This window comes from Crinia signifera, chromosome 3, assembly GCF_055691185.1.
Source record: "Crinia signifera chromosome 3, ASM5569118v1, whole genome shotgun sequence".
Classification (NCBI taxonomy): Eukaryota; Metazoa; Chordata; class Amphibia; order Anura; family Myobatrachidae; genus Crinia; species Crinia signifera.
Genome location: NC_139219.1, coordinates 84,004,731 through 84,025,260, shown reverse-complemented (window position 1 = coordinate 84,025,260; position 20,530 = coordinate 84,004,731).

The window sequence follows — 20,530 nt, the reverse complement described above, 5'->3', positions numbered from 1 at the left end:
TTTTCTGAAACAGAAAGTTTTGAGGACATCTCATACAGGTTCCAGAGACCCCACTGCCTTCTGGGTATATTGCATGATGACACCTTAAACATCTAATTTTTACTGCACATCACTCCAACTAACAGACACTTAGGGGTAAATTTACTAAAGCTTCAAAAAAATAAACCAATCAGATTCTTGATATAATGTATCTGTTGTATCCTAGAATACAATAGAAAGAATCTGATTGGTTGCTATGGGGAAAATCACCTCTTTTCATTTTTAGCAGGCTTTAGGAAATGGAATGTGTAACTGTAACACATTATCTATTAAATATTACTCATTTGCTATCTCATTACCTTGTTAATTGGAATGTTATTACTGTAAACTAATACTGTAGATTATGAGCTGACTGTGGAAGGGACTGTTGTCCATGTACAGTACTGTATGTCATTCCTGACATATCTGCTTTATATCAAAATGGGAAGGATGTGCTACGGTACTGTGAGCATGACAAATTGATTTATTTTGCTATCCATATAAATAATTCATGACATAATTTCTTCAGTATATGCATTATCAGCTTTGTGCATCTTCTTCACATACTGTATTATTATTACTTTTATCATTATTATAGATTTATGGGAAAACACTCAGCACTGTAGCTCCATATTGTGGAGGTAAAATAACCTATGAAATGTATCATGAAAACCTTCAAGTAGAAAGTTTAGAGGAATTCCTAGATCACATACGCATATGAAGATATTTACAATTTTCCACATTTACAATAAACATATTTCTCTTTCAAGGTAATCTACAGTAACTAGATTTAACCCCAAACTAATGCCATTCAAGCTGTTGACAGCATAATTTCAACATGTCTAAATGTCAACATTTAGAAGATCAGCATGATCCAAATGTCAACAAGTTCCTGGAAGCCGACATAAACCATAAAACATAGCGCTTAGTTTCTCTATACAGTATTTCCTATTTGAGTAAAAAAGTGAACAGCTTGTAACTCCACTCCCTGTGCAAGCTGGGCAGATAATTGGAGGGGACCCGACATGTGGTTGCTTTCCATTTGCAGTATCACATAAATATATTTGATATGCCCTGAAAGCCAATAGTCTCATCTTTCGTTGGTACCAGACTTGTGTTCCTGAGACAAGCAGAACTGGAGATATCAGGGAGCAAAATGAACCCATTTTCCCTTAGACTATAATGGGCCCATAAATTCAGACCATCCATGTATTCCAATGCTTGCTGTTAGCCTTGTGGGGGTCACAGAAACTTGGGTTGGCATTTTCTGATCTGAGCTAATCATCTCCCCTTCTGCACAAATACAGTTCTAAACCGATTCGAAATTAAGCTTTAAGCCCATTTATATTTATCCATAGGGTTAAGCTATAGCAATTATATAACAGTGCGCCTTAATAGCAGTGCTGCTGACACTCGAACGCATACTGCTCTATATAACATGCAGCAAGCTGACCATGCCTGTCATCTCAGTGCTAACCTATGGGACCATTGCTTTAACACGTTGGTTTGCATTTGTATATACTATTTTTATATAGTGACTTGTCTAAGGGACTTGGACGCTCACAGAACCCTAATTTTCTACAGTATCTCTGAATTTCATTGGTTAACATCCCCCTTCCCTTCCCCCATCATCGGGAGGTTGCTCTTTTCACATACAAGGAGGCCAGTATGAAGGAGGCCAGCGTGAATACTGTAAATTGCCAACACAATACAGTGTGTAAATTAAAGGCTAATTCTTCAGTTGGTTTGGTTATGGTAAGGTTCTATAGAGAAGGACCGAGCGCATGTATAATACAGCACATTAAAGAGTTCATTAAAGAGTTCAGTTCTATGTTTCGAATTGTGTGCGCCAGGCGCTAGGACAGTTAGTTATGGAAACAGGTCTTTCTTGTGTGTGCATACTTCTAATAAATGTAAGTTTCTTAAATGTATCAATGTTAGACTAAATAACATAGAAAAAAAAACATTCTTACTTAGGGAATTGAACCAGCTCTCTGAACATGGTGTGCGGCACACTTATCCACTGGTCTTCAACACCTGGTGATAGTGACCCAAGCTCATGTGTCAATGTAAGCAGTGATTCCTTGCAATCAGATCTGCTTATGCTGTGCTTGGTTACAGGACCATTTCTGTAACTATGGTTTGTGTTTGTATACTTTATTTTTATTTATTGATTTGTCTAGGGAACTTGGAAGCACACACAAGCCTAGCATCAATGGACCATTGGTTTAACACGTTTCTTTGCTTCTGTATTCACTATTTTAATTTACTGACTGATTGGGGTATTTTTTGACTCTCTCTGTCTGAGTTACAGTATACAGTAACATTACAGTTGTCACAGGCCATTTGCAAGAGCTTGTTATGTACCATTTATTCACTCCACAATACTGGATTAGTGGAGCATTAGCCACCCCGTGTTGGAGATGTGTATTGCATGCTATGTCTGCTGTCGTACCTCAACACACCCCAATGCGCTTTTCCATGCTCCAACTAAGGTGTGACAAAACCTCAGTTTAAGCAGGTAAAATGTAATGATAAGGGACACTCCATCTGTTTGTTGACACTACTATCACAGGTATCGGAGTCCCCTTGCGGGCTTCACAGGTATCCGTTGCGCTCGCCACACTTTCTATTCTGAACTCCACGCTGACGTGGATAGTGGGGGTATGAAAAGGTCGGAGGACGCGTACCGCCGCCCCTCGCGGGCTTGCTGCACTCGCCACGCTTCGGGTTCACGTTTATAGTGGGGGGGGGGGTGGCGTAGGGGGTGCTTATACAATGTTTAATCGCATCGCATCGCATTGTATGGCATTGTATGCCACGTACAATGTCATACAATTTTAAAATTTTATGACATTGTACAGTATTGCGCGATATCGCGTCGCATCGCATACCATCGTATGCCTTATGGTATGCGATGCGATGGGCGCCGCCAAAATACACAAGTACCGAATGTCATTCTGAATATTGATATATGGCATTAAAAAAAGTGGGATTTTACTGTAAACTTAAGCAAACTAAAGGGGTTATTCAGAGACGATCGCTGGGTTACTAATTTGCAGAGCAGTGAGATCATGTAATAACCACATAGCCACAGTGAAATACCACCCAGTGCAAGCCGGCAAATTGAAGTGCAATGCTTGTGAATGGCGATTAGCAGCAATTCTAAGTATTCACAATCACAAATGTTCATTTTATTCTAATAATAATATCATGTTTATTTACAGCTCAACCTAGTAAAAGGTGTTCAGCCAGGACCACACCAATTGAGGATGTTGAACTTTGCAAGTGTTGTTGTTGTTTTTTAAATATTAAAAATCAATATAGTGCATTCAAGCAAATTATTGTTATATTTCATTTAAGGTCCATCAGGGACAAATGTTCAGTAGATCTTTATGGCCCACATTCAATACCACCAAAAATTTGCCCAAGGTGAAAAATCGGCAGTTTCTGAATGTTTTGGGGGTGAATTCTATGCACCCTATTTAATCCCAGTGCTGATTTTTCGTCTGGGTCAAAAAATCCAATATCAGTGAAATTGATGCAAATGTATGTGGTTTTGGTGAATTTGCAGCCATTTTCACCTGTGCCGATTCACCCCAAAGAAAAATGAAATGGCATGCGTGAAAATGTACTCAAAAACGGGCGAAAATGCCCATGATTGCATACTGAATACTGTACTTTACTCGGTTTTTTTTCTCCTGGTGAAAAACTCGGCCAAGATAGAATACGCCCCTATGGCTACAAAAGCTGCATCAATTGAAAATATGCTACCAGTCCATCCACAAATGGAACTGCCATCATGTTGTGCTCCTGTTCAGCCATCAGGTAAGGGTTGCATTTCCTACAAAATATGAAAACGTGTCCTTAATGTATGAGCATTTTTCAGATTTTTCTCCCAAACAGCATTTTACAAATGTGTATTAGAAAGCAGCATCCATTTTATTTGTACTCTGAAAAAAAAATGTTTACCAAGTTTCAACATAGGATAATATTCCTTCCTGGACCAAAAAATAATTTAATGTATTAAACTTGATACCCCAGTACATTTGTAATACTGTATATTAAATCCACAGAAACTCATATATTACCACTGGAAACATCTGCAACACATGAGCAAAGTCCTGATGAGGCTTAAGAATCCGTACCTTGCAGAACAATCAACACTTGGTAGAGATCCCACAGCCAATCTTCACTTAAATGAAGCCCAAACCACAGCATTTATTCAGATGCAAGAAACAATTTTTATGTTATTCATAGTATGCATTCAGCTTGTCTAAATGCAATGTGCAGTATGCATGATGCATATACTAATGTCATATGTGAGAAAGACAATTATATAGCATTGTCAGGTGTATAACTCCCAACATGACCCTCTTCAGGAGGGACACAATGCTCTGTTCCTGGACTTTAATCTTAATGTATGATTTACCCTCATCTGTGTTGAACAGGTAAATTGCTAATAAAGTGGCTTCAACACAGGTGATCGCAATTATAAATGAAGAGGGAAGTGCAGGAGCAGAGCAATGTGTCCCTCCTGGAGAGGGTGATGTTGGGAGGTTTGCAGGTGCTCAAAATGTTGCTTGCTTACCAGAAAGCAGAGTTTCAACTTCAATGAGCAGCACTCCACCACACAGCTCTGCACTACCAACTTCAACCAAGTGAGGTATCCCCATCCATGGTGGTCCAATATGGATAAACCCTGATGACCATTGGTGTGAAAAGGGGGTTGTGGGCCGCACCCGAGTGCCACCAAAATGCCATCTCCTGCTCAGTGTAAGGAGCAGGGTACTGCACTGTAACAGTACATTCCGCACCTGGCGCCTGTCACTGTGTAGGAGCTGGCATAGCAGTCACAGCACTCCCCGGGGAAAGCCCACCATCTCCTGGACCTAGGGTGACCAACTCATCCCTTTAATCCGGGACACATATTAATTACACAGGTTCTGTGGCTGGCTTTCACCTGGTTTTAAACTGCCACAGAACCTGTGTAATTAAGGGAAATGGTCATCTGTCAGACCAGACTTAGGTCGACAGTCATTAGGTCGACCCCAGAAGGTTGACTGTCCCCAAGGTCGACAGGGTTAAAGGTCGACATGGCTCAAGGTCGACATGACTTAAGGTCGACATGGGCCAAGGTCGACATGGTTTTAGGTCGACAATCATTAGGTCGACATGAGTTTTTCACTGTTTTTTGAGCCGACATGTGCCGACAGGCGGTATTTCATGCCCTACCATCCACTAGGGCGTGGTGGGAGAATAAAATAGTGTGCCGAGCGCAGCGAGGCACCGTGCCCAAAGCATTGCGAGCAAAGCGAGCGTTGCAAGGGGCTGCTGTTCAACTCCAACAGTGTCCATGTCGACTGTGTCGACATTCGGGTCAAAAAACAGTGAAAAACTCATGTCGACCTAATGACTGTCGACCTAAAACCATGTTGACCTTGGCCCATGTCGACCTTAAGTCATGTCGACCTTGAGCCATGTTGACCTTTAACCCTGTCGACCTTGGGGACAGTCGACCTTCCGGGGTCGACCTAATGACTGTAGACCTAAGTCTGTTCTGACAGATGTACCGCTTCCGTAATTAATATGTGTCCGGGATTAAAGGGATGAGTTGGTAACCCTACCTGGGCCCCAGGAGTGATGCTGCCCATAGCCACCAATCAGATTCTGTATGTCATTGTCTAGAATTCAATTGAGAAATGATAGCTAGATATGGTTGCAAAATCACTAGTAGTCCATTTGAGAAGCTATAACTAATCTATCCCATAGACTCCACATTCCTAACCACTTGATTGGCCCAAGCTCAAGTCAGTCATACAGGAGTTTTTCTCTTATACCTGACTAGCTTACTCTGCATCAGTGTTTAACCCTTTATCAATCCTACTGGAGTGCTGTAAGTTGGAATCTATATGATGAACCTGTAATGAGTCAGTATTGACACAATAGAATAGAATCAACTTTATTGGCCATGTGTGCTTGCGCACACTAGGAATTTTTTGTGGATTACAGTGCAGCATCGAGCAGGGATGAAAAGGGGGGTGGGAGACATTACATATATTACATAAAGACATTACAAGCATTTAATTTCTAGCTACGACTTTGGTGGTCAGGTTGCCAAGTAGGGACACGTTGTTTGGCTTTTGATATTGGGATTGCATTCGCTTTGATTGGATTGTTCAGGTGATGGACGGCTAACGGAAAGAAGCTTCTTGCGGATCTGGACGTTTTGACGGGGATGGACCTGAACCGTCTTCTGGATGGTAGGATGTCGAACAGGTTGTGACCAGGATGCAGCTTGTCGTTTGCGATCTTCTCAGCACGTTTCCTTACCCTAAATGAGAACAGATTCCTTATCGGGGGGAGGTCGGTCCCTATGATCCTTTCTGCAGTCTTCACTACCCTCTGCAGTTTTTGTTTGTCGTTCTCGCTTGCGCCACCGTACCAGATTGTGATCGAGGAACATAAGACAGACTCCACGATGGCGGTGTAGAATACGCACAGCAGCTCCTATGGATGTTGAATTTCCTGATTTGACTCAGGAAGAACAGGCGCTGTTGGGCCTTTTTGATGTTTGTGGTTATGTTTAATCCCCATCTTAGGTCACTGGACATGGTTGTCCCTAGAAATTTGAAGGAATCAACCTGTGGCACCACTGCGTTGGCTATTGTTAGCGGGGCTAGTGCATTTGGTTTTTTGAGATTATTTTAAATAACCAAACCACCAGCTGCCCCACTTCCAGCCCTCTCCCTGAAGTGGAGTCGGGAAGGGAAGCAGCTCCCCGTCACCTTGCTGAGATGGAGCTCCTGTCCGCCAGCCTGTGCCAGCTCACAACATCTGGTGATCCTGCAGGCTTGCTCCATCAGGCACTCCATCTGTATGTACACAACTGTACATAGTTATATTGTAGATACTGCAACAGGTTATTCATGAAATTGTATTTAATACGATATTTCAGGAAAATGATTCTATTACCAATATCTGCTTAAACAGATCATCTATATAAATGTCTAGTGTCCGCGAGTCTCCGAAACACTACAATCTGCTGGCAGAGAGTGAAACTAAATCTCTTTCTCAAACATGCACAAACACAGAAGGTAGCAAACTAGCTTTCAAGGCTTTTGCTTTGAGCGGGCTTTATAGAAATGTCATAACCTAGATCAAATAAACATTAAACACCAAATACTGTATGCATTATAAAATAAGTGTTGTCAAATCGTGCATTTCTGGTGTGTAAAAGAACAACTTAAACATCTCTCATATACACAAGATATTTTAATGCGTAGTATATGTTAAATCCTGAAAAATTTTAATATTATTTTAAATAAACCAATAGAATATAACATTTTCTTAAAATCAAAGAGGGGCTTAGTTTTTAAAAGATGTATCCAGAATGTTAAAAGGGTTTATCTATCCCTATATGCACGTGTAGCAAAACACTGCATGAAGTATTACTGAAGTATTACTGATTTTTTTTGAAAATATTAATTAATTTTATGTATCTGTATTGCATATTTAATGCCGGTCTCTGTTTTAAGCTTCTAATTATTCTACCAACATATTGCGTGCCAAATGGACAAGATGGTAAATGTAATCCCTAAGAAATGGAACATATGATTTAAACATTTTTCAACTAATAATAGCCGTAAGTACAAATATTGTTCTAGAAATTAATTTACACATCTTCTAAGTTTCATACCTATATTTTTTTTTAAAAGGTATAATACATTTTTATACCTCTCCGCTGCCTGCCGCCATTCCCCTGCACCTCCCCACAGCTCCACCGCAGCTCCCTCCCACCAGCTGCCCCACTTCCAGCCCTCTCCCTGAAGTGGAGTTGGGAAGGGAAGCAGCTCCCCGTCACCTTGCTGAGATGGAGCTCCTGTCCGCCAGCCTGTGCCAGCTCACAACATCTGGTGATCCTGCAGGCTTGCTCCATCAGGCACTCCATCTGTATGTACAGTACGCACTGATTTTCCAGTTTGCTTATTATTTATTTAGCGCACACATATTCCGCAGCACTTTACAGAGTATATTTGAACATTCACATCAGTCCCTGCCCCAGTGGAGTTTACAATCTATATTCCCTACCACATGTACACGCACACACAGACACAGACATTCTAGGGTTAATTTTGTTGGAATTTTGTTGGAATTTTGTTGGAAGCCAATTGACCTACCAGTATATTTTTGGATTGTGGGAGGAAACCGGAGTACCCGGAATAAACCCACACAAACACGGGGAGAATATATAAACTCCTCACAGTTAGGGTCATCGTGGAAATCGAACCCATGACCTCAACACTGTGAGGCAGTAATGCTAACCATTACACCATCTGTGATGCCCCTCCTAATTGTCTCCTTTCCTTTTATTACATAAACCATAAGACCAAGCACTATTCATTTTTCAAAAGGTTTATCTAATGAGGCTTGTAAGAATCTTGTTGAATAAAAATATGAATTTACTGTAATTCAATTACTCCACATAAAATCCTTTAATGTCTATTTTTGGTGAATTCTATTTTTTACATTAATAAATATCAATTTGATGTTATTTCAAAGCCATGTATTCATCAAAGGTTCTAAGCTGGGTCATCTTTAGACTTAAATTTCAGAATACTTTTCCTCTTTTACATACTATTACTGATAACTTTTAATGAATACATTTATTTCACTTCCTACAGTATATACCTCCAATCAAATAAAAATCAAACAAAAATAACACTATATGAATAGACATGTAAAGTTATATTTAATTATATTTGGGGCAAAACATTATAGCCTATAAAAAATGACTAGCACTGCAATCTCTATACAACAGTGGCTCCCAGGGACAGCGCCACCACTAGGCAGCTTTATGCACTTGCCTAGGGCACCGGCCACTGGAGGGCGGCACTGAGCTGCAGCCACCCATCGCACCAGCAGCAGAGCTCACACCCGAGGAGAGCAGGAAGAAAGCAGCTGACAACTACGGTACTGGCAGGGAGCAGGTGATTGAGCCATACCCCCATGCCCCACCCCCCCTGGAGCCCGCCCATGGATCAGAAGCACCTGCTGACCCCCGCCCTCACTCCCTTGCTGGTCGTCATCAGCGACAATCTGCGGCGGGTGTAGCGCCCGCACCCCCTGCCTGGGGTGCTCTGGTGCCTTGGTGGGTCCCAACCTTTTTTCTCTCCCGTACCCCTTACATGTGGAGTGGAAGTGAGCAGTGTGCATTTCCTTATGCATGTCCTTATATTAATGAGTAGCAGAGTAGTAGTAATGTGTAGAACTTTATTCCAATAGCTGTGTACTGACTCTGGGGTTCCCGCTAACACCGGTAGAATTAAGCCACTGCTTCCTCCAACCATGTCCGTGCGGGGCAATTGAACGCTGATGTCTGAGGGCAGTGCAGTATCTAACAGTGGATTGCTGGTCAGGCAAAAAAGCATGAGAAGACACTGATGACACTGCAGACGGAACCAGAATTGACACAAAGTGGTTCATCTCCACAGCAATGGAAGACTTCTTCATCTTCTTCCTCCATTACCAGTAATATTTTCCAGTACCCCCAAATGGTCTGCAGTGTACCCTCATAGTACACCTAACCAAGGTTGGGAACCACCATTGACCCTGAAAAAATTGGTTGAGGTAATGCAGGTGTTCTAACTCAATCAATCAACTGGCTCCCTCTTTATAACCTTGTCAAACTGGACTTAGACCCTAAGACAGCATGCTGATGCTTTGTCAGGTTTGCACACGCTTGTGGCTGTGTTGCAATTACTAGCAACAGGGAATTTTTAGTCTGTGACCAGTAGAGTTATTGGAATCTCACAGTCAACAATCTCTCATTACCTCAAAAAAATCCTTGTTGAATTCCAAATAAATACAAGTTACTGCTTGCCGAGCCAGGAGTCACATGGCGTGCAGTCCAGGTAGTGTTTTATTATATGGCAGGCATGCCTGATATCCTGGGTATAATTGACTACAACACATTAAGCTAAGACCACCAACGACTCAATTGAAGTGCTGGTGGTTAATGACGTTGTTGATGGTGGTGGTTGGGTCTGATGTGTGTTGTGGTGAGTTATTCTGCCACGTATCACTATTCCTTTATCCTCAGTCAGTCAGGTCTTCATGATAAATCTGAGGCTGGACAAATGCCAGTGGTTGGTTGCTGGGTAAGTACAAATGGGAAACATGCATTCATTTATGCTAATTAATTATGCAGGTTCATACTATATGTTTGTCTTACAGGTGATTCTGGGAATGACTGTTTCTTCTAGCTTCTGACTCAGTTGTTGCTTCCAGATTCCAGATGCCGATTCCAGATGCAATTAAGGCTATTAGATCAGTGATGGAACCAGGTTTGTGCTATTAAAATATACGTTCCACTGTCTGAACAATTCCGGTGGCATTTAGTTGTATTTTCCTCGAAAAATCTAACACTGTACTCAGCAGCTGTCTTACATAATGTGGTTACAACAATATCTCACACCACTGGTTCTCAGATTTTCTTGAATCATGGCGCCATAGAGTATCATCTTTTCAAGGCATCACTAGTCCTAACATTTCTTATTGATAAATAAAAATAACATCAAATTAAGTAAAATGTGTTTAACTGTCACCTTTAGGTTTAGTTACTGTATGTGCTCTTTTTGTGCACATATTGTATGATAGGCAGCCACTAGCACTGATTTTTCCTATCACTTTGAGCATAAATAATTTATTTTGGTCCTGGATCACCAACCTGAGGCACTCATGCAAGTATACAGAGACACCCAGTTTGGGAATCATTGTGATGATCATCATTTACACATTAGGCATTAGACCAGTGGTAGCCAACCCTACTCCTCGAGAGCTACCAACAGTTCACATTTTCCAGACAACCTAGCTGCTGCACAGCTGCACTCATTAATCACTGACACATTTTAAAAGATACACAGATGGAGCTAATTAGCTCACTTGTGATTCTGTGAGAAGACCTGCAAAACATGCACTGTTGGTAGCTCTCGAGGACTAGGATTGGCTACCCCAGCATTAGACAGTCAGCAGGAAATGGACTTTGTATCATCAGGCAATAGACTGAACATAGAAAGTGGAAGGCAGGTAAGGCAGCAGCTAATAGATGAAAACGTCTGCAGAAAGTACTGTATGTGTATCACCATTTTACTTTATTATTTTTTAAAAATGGAACATTTTTCGAGATTTAATGCCGCCCGAGTGCAGAGGCAGTGTGAGATGTCCGCCGAACTCAGATATTTTTTTAAAGGGGAATTAAATTACAAGGCGGACATCTTGCACTGCCGTTGTACTTGGGCGGCAGTAAATCTCGCCCTTTGTGTTTTTTAATCTAACATTTACTAGGGCAAATTTACATCCATTTGCACATTCACAAGGTTTATAGTTCAGTCTGCATAATATTGACTGCTTAAAAACCTTACAAAAATGTATACAGTACATGAGTGTATTGAGCTTGCAAATGCAGTCCTGTGTATGTGTGTGTTATTGCTAGAAAGTCATACATGCAAGTTTCAGGTTCACCTTTTCAAGATGGTTACATATACTACCCTCATAGAAACATAGAATTTGACGACAGATAAGAACCACTTGGCCCATCTAGTCTGCCCCCTTTTTAAACGTTACCTCAAACCATATTTGATCCATATTGTTTTGTAAGGATATTAATATGCCTATGCCAAGTATGTTTAAATTATAATACTGTATTTGCCTCTACCACCTCTGATGGTAGGCTATTCCACTTATCTACTACTCTTTCTGTGAAGTAATGTTTCCTTAAATTTCCTCTGGATCTTCCTCCCTCTAGTTTCAGTCATGTCCTCGTGTTCTGTTGCTCCTCTTCCTGTGAAGAATGTTCCCGCCTAGACCTTGTTAAAGCCCTTGATATATTTGAAAGTTTCTATCATGTCCCCCCTTTCCCTTCTCTGCTCTAATATATATATATATTAAGATTTTTTTTACTCTTTCCTGGTATGTTTTGTGATGTAGGCCATGCACCATTTTAGTTGCCCTTCTTTGTACAGTCTGTAATGTATTTATATCCTTCTGGAGATATGGCCTCCAGAACTGAACACAATACTCTAGGTGAGGTCGTACCAATGACCTATACAGTGGCATTATTACTTCTTTCTTTCTACTTCTGATTCCTCTCCCTATGCAACCAAGCATCTGAGTTGCCTTCTTAATTGCTTTGTTACATTGCCTACCTGCCTTTAAGTCACCTGAAATAGTGACACTTAGATCCCTCTCCTCCTCATTAGTTTTCATTATAGTGCCATTTATACTATATTTAGTCTTTAGATTTTTGGGTCCCAAGTGCATGATTTTGCTTTTTTTTTTGCATTAAACTGTAGTTGCCATGCTCTTGACCATTCCTCTAATCTACCTAGATCATCAATCATTTGTTTTACCCCTCCTGGTGTGTCTACCCTGTTGCATACCTTTGTGCCATCTGCAAAAAGGCACATTTTACCCTCAATTCCATTTGCAATGTCTCCAATAAAGATATTAAAAATCAATGGTCCAGATATGTTTATATGTCTCGTGGCACGCTGCCTAAATTTGAAAAGATTTGGGGTAGGTGGTTGGAGTCTCCACATTCCTCACATTCCTCACATTCCTGATGCTGCAGAACTGGGCGATGATGTCAATTATGGATACTGATAGCCACAATGTATCTATAAGCACTGTTCAATCTAAGATATTATATAAATATGTCACCCTATGTGGGATGGAACCCTTGCTATGCACAATCAATGCATGACTAATGTTCTCTCTCTCTCTTTTCCTCTTTCGTTTCCTTTTTTTTTGTATTCCAATTTATAATTCAGAAAATTGAAATATCGGTACTCAGTCAGAACAGAACGGGGACACCATTTATCTTTATTAACTGGCACTTTATTTTACTTTACATGAATATGCAACTCGACAACACTATATGTAAATATAATGTACATGTTGGCATGCAATACTGGATTCTGATTGACTCTTGTATATGTACATTGTTTGAGTTGATGTTCTGTTCTGTACTTATGACCTGTGTAATAAAAACACTTTATTAAAAAAAAAAATCAATGGTCCAAATACAGATCCCTGGGGTACTCCACTGGTAACTTTCCCTCGATACAACAATATATTTGTAAAAATATACATGGGGCCAGATGCACTAAGCTTCAAAAGTGATAAAATGGAGAGTGATAAACAGCCAGGTAATCAGCTCCTGCCTGAAAGATGTCAGGCAGGAGCTGATTGGTTGGTTGTTTATCACTCTCCATGTTATCACTTTTGAAGCTTAGAGCATCTACTGTAGCCCACTATCTTTTAAAAAGCAAACAAAAATGATATTAACAAGCTTTGTTTTTACAGTACATTCAGCATTCAGCATCGCCTAGGAAATACAGTAATGACATGAACACAATTATTCACTCAAAGAAAGTGAACAAATCAAAGGCTAGGTTTATTAAAACTCCTGCTGACCTTTTCCCATAAAGAGTATTTAAAAAACGATTTAACACTATTAGCACTGATATGATCTGATGCTCTGTCTTCCTTAGGGGGTTAATATCATCCTCGAGAAATGAGTGTCACTGTCATGTTTTCAATCACATTCTGGCGGCTGGAAAAAAAAGATAAATAACTTAATTTTATTATTTTCCATCTAAAGGTCAGACCCGTTTATTTGATTTATGTTTGACAACAAGGTTATTTTGCTGCTTGTGGAGCTTTCCAAATACCCGTTTCTATTGCAAATATACTGGAAAACAGAATACAAAGAAAACAAGTCTGGGCATTTTCCTATATTTCTTGTAAATTCATTTTTTAAGGGCTAGGGATTCTATTGCAAGGGCATGTGATGTGTGCTGCATGAAAGCACACAAATTAACATTGATTCTCCACAGAATTTTCTCTGACTAGTTTGTTTACCACAAGCGTTTTGAGAATCAATGTTGTATCGATGGTGACCTGATGTTGGGTTGATAGACTGGAGAACCCACAAAGAATAGCTTGCAAGCTGTAGATGAACTCTGGAGGTCGGCTGGAACTGACTAGGTATCGATGTGAACTCGATGTTGGGTTCGATGGTGAATTGGGTTTCCACATAAACACTAAGGAGGTCGGCTGGAACCGATGGAGCATAAACAGATTAAACTAAATTTTTGCCGTATTTTCGGAATAGTAAATGTCAAAAATAAGTGTATTTCTAAATACAAATACACCTATTTTTTTTTACAAATCTCCTTTAGTAAATTTCCCCCCTTATCACTTCGCCGAGCTTAATAAATCTGCCCCTGAGCTACAGCAGGGGTGGGGCAGAAACTGGTTCATAAACCATAATCCGTTTTTTAAAAAAGCCTGTGGGGATCACACAGAGGGGGTTATTCTGCTTGATTCATTCTGATGCAAATTTGCATCCTTGCAAGTAAACCAAACCCTGCTTTGTGAATGGTGGCCTGGCCGCCACATATTCGCAGCATGTGTTTGCACACACTGGCTGCAAATGGATATTACATAAACAACCATTCGCAACCTACGGGGTAACCAGGGGCGGTTTAAGCCTTTGGGGTGCCCAGGTCACTTTAGACAGGGGGGCCCCCTCCCACTTGGCCGGAAACTGCAGAGAAGAATATTACACTGTCAAAACACAGAGAAAAGGCAGTATAAACTTGGTAAATGGGTAACTGCAGGGTGGGGTTTAATATAAATAGATGGATAGATATCACATGAAAAGCCTGTCTTTGTTCCTCTGTACATTAATCTGTAGGAGACCTCACAGGTTCAGTGCTGCCTCTGCTTAAAAACCCTCCCATGACGAGGACACTGCTGTTGCTGTCTTCCGTGGGCATGAGATGTGATGAGCTCCATCAATCCGATCTTAGCACATTCTTCTCAGCCTCTAATTTCTTGTGCAGTCTCATGGGGGCCCAGGGGTACTGACCATGAAAGGCTGGGTGTTACCATGGGCGAGAGCCGAGTACCCCTGCCTGCCCTCCCCCCCCCTGTCCACCGCCAGGTTGGCTGCACGCACCCAGCAAACAGTTTCTTCACCGTGGCTGCATGCACCCAGTGCATGCACATGTTCAGAAATGCGCATTGAGAAAACATCGGCCCTGTGCGACTCGCACGCTGCACTGTGAATGGACCGGAATAAGGTCCAAATTATATGATAACCTAGCTATGCCCCAGTGATGTCCATATGGAGATGTAGCAGCCACCATTGCAGCTGTGTTGCACATTTGCATGCATACTAAGGGGTTTATTTACTAAGATGGGACTTCTACTGAAGATGGGATGTTGCTATGGGCTACCAATCCACATCTATCTATTATCTTCAAAAAGGTGCTAAATAAATAAGTAGAGGCTGACTGGTTGCGCTGGGTAACATCCCATTTTCAATAGAAGTCCCATCTTAGTAAATAAACTCCTAATTGTGGCAATAGCTAACTGCACTAGATGAACAATACAAAGTGCCTTTTTAATGGGTATTAAAGCATGTTCACTACATGCAGAAAATACATGGAAATTGCCCTTTTTTAGATTTGGTGAATAGTAAGTCACCATTTAAATCATGAAAAAATAAAGCTTTTAATGATTAATATAACAAACCTCTATTTACTAGCGTTCCTACAATAGTAGTAGCACTGAATTTAACTTCAGTACTGGATTTTATTATATAAAATGAATCGAAGATACGTTCTTTTGAGAATCTGTTTATTTTTTTAAATGCATAAACTCAAAATAATTTTATGACCGTTACAGGTTTGCATTGCCATTGAAACAACACCGGAATAACTAACACAAATGAACATAACAGTTGATCATAATCCGAAAAATACAGAAATACATTAATTTAACCTGTTTGTATAATCATTGTATGACTAGCATACATTGAAATATAATTCTACTTTATTGGATTTAAAACTTTAATGTTTCTGATTGATACAGTTTGTGAAAGATAAAGACTTGAAACCGTTATCTTTAAAGTCTGCAATCTTTCAAGTGCTCACAACAAGTTTGAGGGAGAATAAAAAAAAAACATGCATCCCTCTGGCTAAGGTATTATCAAAGTCACTTTTTTATGACAAAATCAATAGCAACTAGGAAATATAAACCTTACAGGCTGTGTGGAAGACATAAGACAAGGAGCGACAGTTTGTCCTTGTTGTAAAGTTATACTGAAAAGTAGTTTAAAAGGAGTCTGTGATCATAGGCGAATCTAGAAATATGTTAATGAGTGGTCCCAGACCACACATAATGGATTTGAGTGTGGCGACGCCGCATATGCCAAAAAGGGGGTGTGTGCTAATTTGAGGGGCATGGCTTAACCAGGGCCGGGGGGACGGATGGACAGATTTCCACATTTTTTAAGGCAGGGCAGGGGGAGGGATACTATCGAACTTGCCAGTAAGATTCCAGAGTGATTGGGAGGGGCCCTGGCAATCCCTCTGGAATCATACTGGTAAGTTTGATAGTATAGGTAACATTATAACTACTAGTATACATCAACAGCAGCACTATTTCTACAAACAAAATGCTAAAGAGAAAGCCACAGAATATCTGGCTGCTTGCAAGTAAAGCCTCAATCAAATCTTTTGTAGAGTGGTGTGGAGGGAGACTCACAAAACTCACTTACTGCTTCTGTCTGTGCCGCCCGGAGCCCAGGACTGTCAATCAGCAGCAGGAGGACAGAGATGAAGGGAGCTGCCTGGCACTCACGCTCCGCAAAGGACCATGGGAGGAGCTGCATGCAGTTAGGCATGCGCGCAGCCGTCCCGTGGCCATGTTTTTGGTGGGATAAAACAGGCAGCGGTGGTGTTTCTATGTAAAGGCGCAGAACGGCCGGGCAGTCTAATGGGTGGTCCGGTGCACCCCCGGACCACCCCCTACATCCGCCTATGTCCGTGATTAATTATTGTATTTACATTTTTAAGGTAATTGTTATTTAAATCAGGAAGTTAAATATTTGGCCATTTGAAATGCTCATGTAAACCCGTGGAATTGTAAATTAATAAGCAGTAATGCAGTTCATTGTCTGAACCTAGGATTGAGGTCCTCGTCTTTCCTATTCTACAATTAACATAAAATCTACATACTGTATTTATTTTTTTCATATGCAGATTTTCATCACAATACTTATGTGACAGTTGTGTAGCCACAGTACTAAGATACCAGTATTTGATATTCTGAGATCATAAAAAACTAGGGATGTGCGAGTTCAGAACGGGGGAATCCGGACACCCCCAGACTCCCCAATCCAAACTGGCACTCCAAGCCTGTTCAGGAATTCCCACCCAGACTCGGAAGCCCAAGTCTCTGGACCTCGTGAGATCCAGACCCTCTAAAGGTGTACTGTGTGTTTGCACAGGATATGCAAAGGTGTAGGAGGACGGCGGCACTCGTAAGGCTTTTAAAAGAGCAAGATATAGGGGGTTATTCTAGTCCATTGTTTCTGACAAAATCCTTCTTAGATGGACAAAACCATGTGCACTGCGTGTGGGGCAGATGTAACTTTTGCAGAGAGAATTAGATTTGGGTGGGGTTTTTCTTCAAAGTGAGATCTATATTGAAGTGTAAAATCATGCAGTCAGTATTTTCCCTGCACAGAAACAAAATAACTCACCCAAATCTAATTCTCTCTGCACATGTTACATCTGCCCCCCTGCAGTGCACATGGTTTTGTCCATCTAAGAAGGATTTTGTCAGAAAGAATGAACTAGAATAAACCCCATAGAGACGACTGTCTGATGTGATGTTTTGGTCTTTATTGACCATTTTCAAACTCAAGAACGGCTCTCTCTGTTCTATATATAAATATGTACTGTATATATAAATATACAGTACATATTTATATATAGAACACAGGGCGCAGGTACCTGACCTGATATCATTGCTGCTGCTGTAAAAAGATTTTCAACCAGTTCAGGCAGGTGCCATGCATCTCCAGTATCCTAGCTCTCCCATCATTATACAGCCCCGCGATTTGCGGCAAAATTCCGAGAGTGGGCGGAGCCTAATTTGGGAATTGGGATGAGCTATGGGCTGATGCTCAAGTTGCAAAAAAATATATTTGCTCCATCAAGGGGGGTTTCTGGGTACTCAGAAACTCCCCCCCCCCCCCCCCCCCCCCCCCGGGCACGCTACTGCTCTGTGCCTTCTTTTCAATTCTCTGTTTGTCTTTTCTGTCCCCTAACCATAGCCATAAATGTCATCATGATCCTGTAAGGTAGTCACAAAACAAACATATTACAACCAAATCCCAAAGACAATATAAAGTAAGACTCATCTAATTAAAATAAGTTGTAATAAGGTGCTAATTTGCTTTTCACAATACCAGTTTTGCTTACAAACTGTTCAATTATTGATAGTAAGATTAAAGTTGTGGCCTCTTCACAGTAGTGTCTAGTTCTGGAAGTATTACTGGATTTTTTTCATCTTGAACTTGTCTTGCTCTTTAATTTTCCACGTCTCCATTTAATTTTAATTAACACATACATTGTTTAGTATGCAAGCTTCTGTCCTGAAGTAAATACATGCAATGTGTAGCAGCGAGATAGATGCATTAATATAAATTATACATTGAAGCTGTTTTTAATGAAATTAAAAGAATGTGTAGATAAGAGATTCTGAGACGGGGAAATATTTATTTCACCTATTCCGTTTTAAGAAAGAAGCAGTAAATGTTGCTGAACAGTGAGCTGTAAATGTGTGGAATATTTGTCATGAGAAAATAATGATCACAATGTTTCCGTCTGCAATGAGAGGGATGAGGAAAGGTCACAAAACAATGTGGATATGCTGTAAACTGATAGCAGCTGTCCAATCATTATAATTAATATTTTACCATAATTATACCACGCTGTTCTTGCAAATCAACTAATTGTATTACTGCATATGATGTTCTCAGTTTATAAAATGCTAAACTTTGTAACTAATTCACAGTTAAAGGCATAGAAACAAGCTCACTAATTAGTGCAAACCAATGGACCATAAGGTAACCTACGGCTAATTTTGAAGTTTGTAAATACGACTCAAAGTAACACTGTAATAATGATTACTATGATTTACAGCAGTGAGTTTAGATTAGGAGCTTATTATTCCACAATTTCAGCTTGCATGATATTTTCTGTGGCGCTTTACTGTGGTTTTGCAAATTAATAAGCAAAACAACAACAGATAGCTACGAAGTGGAACTAATCTTCTATGCCAGAGCCAGTTGGTAGATATGTTATTATTCATAATTCATTTCTACAAATATACTTTACATTATAATTCCATAGTATTTGCAAAAGTGGATGAAAACTTTTTATCACTGTTAGGATAGACATACTGCACACAATGGCATATTAATGAACAAAGTTTTGAAGTCCCTCTAACACCAATGCCTCCCTTCACTACATCTTACCATCACCATAGTTAGAGTTATCTTTGCTACTTATGTAGTAGATGGGTGCCCACTAAGCAATTTGCTTAGTGGGCTATTCTGCGTAGGAAAATCGCATCGCATGGGCCATTTTAAGGGCCGTGCTATGCGATGCGATTTTCCTATGTAATTTATTCACTGCTAACTTAGCCCCGGGGGATCGCATCGCACCTCCTGCAAAATCGCATGCGATCGCATGTGATTTGATAGGGTGTACGAAGCCATTACATTAGCTATACAATAATATCATTGTATGACATAACATGAGGTTTTAGGCACCCCCCCCCCACTATCCACTCCACCCCGAAGTGTGGCGAGCGGCGGAACACGTCCTCCGACCTTTTCATACCCCCACTATCCACGTTGGCGTGGACTTGATTTTATATAGTGTGGCGAGCGCAGTGAACCACCGAGCCCGAAGCGTGGCGATCAGACGCGGAATACATGTAAAGTAATCCGCATCCACTCGCCACGCTTTGGCCTCGCTTTGGACGCTTCGGGGTGGTGTGGATATTGGGGGGGTGCCTAAAACCTCATTGTATGTCATACAATGATATTATTGTATAGCTAATGTAATGGCATTGTACACCCTATAAAATTGCATGCTATCGCTTGTGATTTTGCGGGAGGTGCGATGCGATCCCCGGGGGCTAACAGAGCAGTTAATAAATTACATAGGAAAATCGCATCGCATGGCCCTTAAAATGGCCCATGTGATGCGATTTTCCTGTTACCGTACGTATGCAAATTGGGCGCCCGGCTACTACATAAGTACCTTATCTTTTCTATAATCATACATTTATGAAGGAAAGGATGATCCTATTCAATTGACATTACTATGTACAAGAGGTACATACACAGATTGTGTATCAAGGTGATAATAAAGAAAGAAAATTGTGTATTAAAATATTAATGTCACTCTGAAAAATGTCTAATTTATTCAGCATAGATTGGTGTCGGTAATGGAGGGTTTACCAGCCCTGGATTATATCTTTATTATTATATAATGAATCCGGGCTAGTAGTTTCCACATGCAAGAAGAGGTTTCTTTAAAATTACATTTTTAGTGTTCAATATTCTAAGACTCCCTTATAC